Below are 7,152 nucleotides of genomic sequence, written 5' to 3'. Positions count from 1 at the left end.
TTTGTAATGCTCTCGTTCCGATCAATTTAGCTTTTTCAAATCGTGTCATGTAGGGAGATGTTTTTCTTGCACCGATTGCAGGACGTGTATTAGGGCGATGGTTAGTTTCGTCTTCAGCAGGGAAAATGATACTGCTGTTTATGTCATCATTTGTTTGATTATTCAAAGAAGCATCGCTTAGATTATCGAAATCGCTGTTAAAGTCATCTGCGTCGCTTAAATTATTTAATATTTCATTCTCACTCATGGAATCTCATTTACTTTTGAAGACTAAAAGCTTAAAATAAAAAAATAATTTTTATTTTGTTAAGCCTAAATTAAAAAACGATAAATAAAACAATATGGGGCCGTTCTGGGAATCGAACCCAGGACCTCTTCTACCCTAAAGAAGAATCATACCACTAGACCAAACGGCCGCTAGCTAATTAAATGGCATTAGCTGCCGTAGGAAATCGCGTTTCAAAAGTCGTATAAATGCATATCTGCTTCTCGCATTAACGATATCAGATGTTTAACTTGGGAATTGTTGCGATAAAATTGTAAAAAATTAAAATTTTTGTTATTAGCGATTTGATAAATAATTACTCATTAGCATGTATAAACAAGTCACAGTTCAATTTACAAGAATTAATTATATTTCAATTGAATCGTTAGGCGCTATGGCCTAATGGTATGGCATCAGTCTACGAAACTGGGGATTCCGGGTTCGAACCCCGGTAGCGTCTTATTATTTTATTCTAATATTATTTTACCAAATTCGCGATGCAAGTTTTTTTTGGACATTGAGTCTTGGAGATCATAGTCAGCACTAGCTGTAGAAGATACTGAGGTAAATTTAGATCGGGAGAATAAATTTCTTTTGTCATTTTTTTCAGTAGTTGTCCTAGCTTTTCCATCATACGCTAGCGTGGTCGGAAATAAAACATTAGGTGTAATAATATTATAAGCTGGACGATCATAAGAATTCAAATAAACTTTACTGTAACACGAATGCATCGATCTTCTAATATGCGGACGCCATAGTCGCATTGTAAGCTTATCCAGTGGTATAGCATTTTTTATGCAGGGTTCAATTGAACGGTAAAGTACGTGTTTATATTCTTCATTAAAACATGTAAATAAATTACAAACGTACGAAACTTGCTCTATAAAACTTGTACCTTTGATAGAATTGTAAAAAGAATGAAAGGGCATATATCGTAAATCTACCATTAAGTAGACAGCTAAATTGAACAAGGTTGTTATGCTTGAACCAAATCTGATTTTAAAAATAGTATAGTTGGGAATGTAAGCGTAATGGCCAATAAATCCCATTTTCCGTGTGATTTTACAACAAATAGAAGTATTTGTTCTGATATCGAAATCACGAAAATCACAAATATAAGTTTCACTGGTAACTGGACTACAACTTATTAAAAAGAGTAATTGACAGAATCCATTTGCCACAACTAAAGGAATCTTTTTTCCGGTAGCTTTACTATCAAAAACAATTTTCAAAATTAGTAAAGTTGCTAAAACGTTACTTCGCTTAAACCTTCTTGATTTAAAAATTGCAATAAATAAATCCAAAAATAATATAATTTCATCGAAAGTACAACCAGCTATGTAACCTAGTTCTGCAAGCTGCAAAATTCCAATGTTCCGATGTTCATTAGGCGCAAAATTTGAAACTAAGTGAACGATAAATTCCTTTGTATTGACCCAGTCGGATATTTGTTCAATTTCAGAAACAATGTGCTCCCAAGCGATCCACTCACTTTCTTGAATTCGGTAGTAATCCATATTTACGAGTTGTCACTTAAACAAATCAGTTAACACTAATTAACTAGCTGTGTAAAAATGCACAAAGAAGTTTTCCTATAAACATTGTTCAAACACTATTTTATTTGACTTGCTAAATCTATCAAAGCACTGCATAATGTTATTAGTATATAACTGCTGATAAAATTTAATCAATATTTAGCTATTTAGTGGGTTGAGCGATAGAACAAATTTTCTTGTAAAGTTCATCACTAATATCATAAAGAACCAAAATATTATTTTTAATAGCAAAAATATTTGAATTTAAGCTCGATATTGCGAGCATCAAGCTGTACAATGATTTGTAACTACCGTTTAATTTTACTGGAAGATTTTTAGTGTCTATGATTTGAGAATAATACTTTTCAAAGTTTTCATCGGTCACATATTCAAACGGCTGTGTAACGTCTAGTTCTGAAAGATGAACCAAATTATTTGATTTATAAACTGAAAAGTTTAGATTAAAATTTCCTGTGACGCTTTTTAAGTTGTCAAAGTGAAAGTTTTCTTTGTTACGAAGTATTTTCAGCACATTACTACTCATAATAATATTTATTTAAAATTTAAAAAACTATTTAGATTTCAATGAGTTTTGAAAATGATGAGCTCACTCGTGAATTTTTGATAAAAGCAAATTTAGAAAGACGAAAAGCTTTTCAAATAGATGCGGATAATTTAAATGATACGGATAATGAACAACTTGAGAATTTTGACATAGTTCCCACTTCAAAACACTCGAGCAAATTGTACAACTGGTGGGCGAATGAAGTTAGAATATTAAAAAACTATCAATCAGACGAACAAGTAGCAACAACTACAAAACAAATCGAAACTATGTCGAGAAATTGTATAAAAAGCTCCGGAAGCGCCACAAATTTTGACTTTGAACAGTTATTTAACCTTTTATTAAGTTTATCTCCAGATTTATTGTATTATGAAAAAATATCAAGTTCTTTATACGCTATCAACAGTTTTTTGAAAACGTATGCTACTGAAAAAAATGAAGATCTGGCGGTGCAGAAATTACTCGTTACCATTCTAGACAATTACCAAATTTAAGGTTCAACTTTCTAAATTAGTATTGGCTTGGCTAGTTATTTCCAACAGTAATTCATCTAATATCTCATACAAATTGTTAATTTTACTCTCGCTAATTGTAATTCTTTCATCAATTTGTTCACTAGAATACTTAAAATAAACCAAATTTTTGGATATTCCATTGATCCAATCGCTATTTTCCAAAGAAGTAAGTGTATTGTCGATGAGATAATGTTTGTCTACTAAAACCGTGTCAGTGAAGTTTTCATTTTTCATATTTAAAACGAATTCCGGTGATAGTAATTTAAAAATAGGTGTATATGATCCTATTTTATTTCTCATTTTGGTATTCACTTTTGCCAACGGCGTAAAAACAATAAATGTTTCAGAAACAATTTGGCTTGCATTGCTTAAACTGTGTGGAATGGTGTTTTTCAACACAAAATTCTCAAACACGTAGACGTGATTTTGTGAAAAAGCAAAAATAAAATCGAGCTTATTACTAAATCCAACGAGGGACTCGGTTCCTTTAACAAATGGTGAGTTTAGCGAATGAAACACAAGTGAGTTTAGAATTAAGCATGAACTATTTTCTTCTTTACAAAGATTAACTTGGTCGATTATAGTGCTTAAGCTGTAATTGATGAAACTAAACAACGATCGCTGGTTTTGAGTGTGCAACAGAACGATGTTATTGCTAGAAGTCAAAACTATTTTTCTGCACTCTTGAGTGTACTTTATTTTACATACTATTTCCTCGCAACTTGGATCGTAGATTTCTATCCAAAAGTCGTCCAACAGCAAAATTAAATAGGTAGTGGTCGAAATCGAATAAGTCAAAACATCTATTATGTTGCTCAAAGGTCTGTAAGTTACGATGTTGTAGCTACTTGAAAATGTATTAGTTTCAAAAGATAAGCAGCTTTTACTAGCTGACTGGGCTTTTTTTTTGTTGATCAATTCATTACTCGAAACCATAATCGCGCAGTTACTAGTGAAGACGACAACGTATTGGTCGTTTTCTGTGAAACAAACTTTTTTTATTTTGCCAGGGTGAGAGTTGTCTAGCTGGAAGCTGGCAAGTTTGCTGCCTGTATTGAAATTGTAAAATAAAATTTGACGATCCTCCAAGACGATAAAAAAAACATTTTTAGAGTTGTTAAAACCAATACTGCTGGGAATCGCGTGAATAGAAAATGTCCTATATTCTTTTATGATGTCATGCAACGAAAAGCAAGAGAGGATTGTTTTATTTTTATAAGAAACCAAACATACTTCGCCATTTATAGCAATGTCTTTTATTTCACCGTTTAACTTCTTGTAATGAGAAATGCCCAGAGTATTTGAATTTATCACTTCAATCAAATTATTATTGCCAAAAATACAGTAGGTGTCAAACATTTGTTGTTTCCCGTAAATTCAATATCTCGTATGCAAAATAAACATAGTCAATTTGATTATTACAAGAGGTTTGGACTAAATTTTTTATTTTTCAAATATTGAAATTATTTATTATAAATTGATTTAGAATGGATTATGAAAACAAATTTTCACTTGTAAATAAGTTTGATCACGGGCTCTTTTTAAAGAATATAGAATCTCTAAACAGTGTTGTTGCGTCCACCATAAAACTTAAGTTTGAAGTATTAGATAGTTTAGCAAGTTATACACGAAAGCAAAAAAGACAGTTACCAGCTTCCGAGTCGAAAAAAGTCGAACTAACTGCCAATGTATCAGAGATATGTATCAAAATTTTCAAAAGTTTTGTTGTTGAGCAGAAGATTTCTTTTATAGAACTGCAAAAATTTCTCATAATACACGTGTTTGTATTTTGTCTTTATGAATTCACAAAAAGGCAACAAGAAAACTTCACATATTCGGAAAATTCACAAATCAGCTGTTTGCAGCGTTTCATGTTGCAGAATACCTATCAATCCTTTGAAAGGATGTACAATATGCTGTTGAATTTGTCGGTAAATTCTTTGCTAGGTTTGTACTCAGTTGTTCACCAGTACATAGGATCAGTTCATTTTTTTTTTTTTCAAAATACTGCATACACAGACATTTATAAGGTTTTGATGCTTTACAAATTTCAACTTGAAGATTTAAAATTATTCAACAGCATGAAGTCTCATTTCCAAAACATCAACTACAAAATTTCTCCGTACTTCGCGTCATATCTAGTTCACAGCAACAAAATCTTTTTGGAACTTTATAATGAACTGCACGATAAGTCAGTTAAAAGCGTTTTGCAATTTATAAAGTACTGTCTCAGTATTTCAAGCGAAAACAGTCAGCAGAACACGCGACTTAGTTCTTCGCTAAACGTGTCCAACAAAAATTTAAAATCCGACTGCTGTCTGCTGGACAAAGACGAGTGTGATTTCGTCATTTATTACATGCTGCTGGCCAAACTGCTTGTTTTTTCTGTTTTCAACTTGAAAAACGTAGATGAAGACTATTTATACACGATAAAAGAATCTAAAAGTTGTTTCATATATGTCGAAGACCTTTACACAACAATTCTAGCTAAATACGATAACTTGATGTTTTCCGTCCAAGCTTCAAACCGAATTATAGAATTGATTGTCTGGCTCAGCATATTTTTTGCTATTGATTACATCATTTTAATAAATGCAGTCCACCACTTGACTTTTTTGAAGTTGACCGTAAAAAAAGTACTGTCCAAGATGGCTTCTGGGATTTTCAAGGATCACGAACAAAATTTTTTTTTAAACCATTTATATGTCAAAGATAATCTGAATAACGAACTCTATTCGCAAGCAATGCAAGTTTATCTAGAAGTTGCAGCACACCTGCCAAATCTCGATCTAAAAATTGCGGCTGAAATTGCGTGTTTAGAACCACGCCTTTAAATTTTAGTTACTTTTTAGAACGTTTGATGTTTGTTTGGCCAGCGTTTTGTAAGAGGTGTAAATTTTTTTCTCTTTTTTGACAGATTTTGGTTGTTGTTCGTCTTCGTGAATTATGTCTGTGTTTATCAAGCTAGACATTTCAACGTCTAGTTTTTTTTTAATCGACAGCATCTTAAACTTTTTTTTTGCTTTGTGCGCTTGAGCCAAAGGGTCTAGGTTTTTAGGCCCTGACTTGTACTTTTTTTGTAGCACAATAGTTTCCATTTTAGCCCATTTTTGGATTTGAGTAGCAGCATCAACGTTATTTTGTTTTTTGGCTTTCTTTGAAAACTTTGTCTTTTTACGTAATTGGTTTGCGTTTTTTTTTGCCATTGTACATAACTAGTGTCTTCCCAAATTTACGCTGAAGAATTGATAAAACTAGATAATTTTATAAAAGAAAAATTTTAAATATTTGGTAGCGTAATGTTTAACCTTACTACTGGTGTTGAAGTTTATTTAACATTACAGACTACTGCTTGATTAAATAGTTGAAAGCAGGATTTTAATACTAGTTTGCTATGTCAACGTTTACACCTGTTGTGAATCTGATAAATAAGAAAATTGTTTTTTGGACGATCGAAAAAAAAAACTTTGATGATCTTTTAACGCAGCTAGAAGAGAACAAAACATGCAAATTAGAGCTCACTCACAGTTCTATGCTTGATGGGCGTTTTGGTGGCAAACATTCTGAATCTACGTCAAACACCAGGTATAACTATGTATACACAAACCAAATCAATTACAAGATATCCGTACACACACCGAATAAGCCAATGCATTTGATTTCTCTTGAACAGACAGCTTCAAACGACGTCGCCAACTGCGTGCTTCTGAGTACAGTGAAAAACTTTTTGTACACTCGCGAATACTTTCCCCAAATTCACGATATCTACTTCAAACTTTTGGACTTTACAAAGACAAAAGCTACTCGAAAAAGCGAACGATTAGTAAATCATTCGAGCGACGACAATATTTTATCGGTACTGCCGTCAATAAATGAAATAAATGAGCTTTTGCCCTGCTTCTTAGACCAAAACAAACTCATCACTTTTTCGTCACTCAGAATAATAAGTTACTTGATTGCTTACTTGCCTATTTTTTTTGTGTTCGACGAGACAACCGAAGAACTAAGATTGTTGATTTTGAAGTACTCCAGTTTAGTTGATTTTTTTCAAATTTTAATACAACGTATTAAACGCGACCAAGATGCATCTACTGATTGTTTTTCGTTGCTCGCACTTATTCACCACACTAAACTAGTGTTGGCAGAGTGTAACATTATACAGGATTCTTTTTCTGAGGTGATTCCGCCGGAAATGGCTATGCAGCTGCAGCGGAGCTTAGTGAAAAACACGTTTTTTCTTTATCAACTGTTTTCTCTTATATCAGAAAATAC

The 7,152-nt window shown here is 32.5% G+C and overlaps 2 non-coding genes across 2 annotated transcripts; one reads left to right on the top strand and one right to left on the bottom strand.

Annotated features, from left to right (window-relative positions):
• Positions 1-344: 344 nt before the first annotated feature.
• TRNAP-AGG (transfer RNA proline (anticodon AGG)) lies at positions 345-416 on the bottom strand. Its single transcript has one exon. It is a non-coding gene; the product is annotated as a tRNA-Pro (tRNA).
• Positions 417-653: 237 nt separating this feature from the next.
• TRNAR-ACG (transfer RNA arginine (anticodon ACG)) lies at positions 654-725 on the top strand. The gene has a single exon. It is a non-coding gene; the product is annotated as a tRNA-Arg (tRNA).
• The last annotated feature ends 6,427 nt before the right edge of the window (positions 726-7,152 follow it).

This window comes from Dermatophagoides farinae, unplaced genomic scaffold (genome assembly GCF_024713945.1).
Source record: "Dermatophagoides farinae isolate YC_2012a unplaced genomic scaffold, ASM2471394v1 contig10, whole genome shotgun sequence".
NCBI lineage: Eukaryota > Metazoa > Arthropoda > Arachnida > Sarcoptiformes > Pyroglyphidae > Dermatophagoides > Dermatophagoides farinae.
Note: the sequence above shows the minus strand (reverse complement) of the source record. Positions and strands in the feature narration are given on the sequence as shown.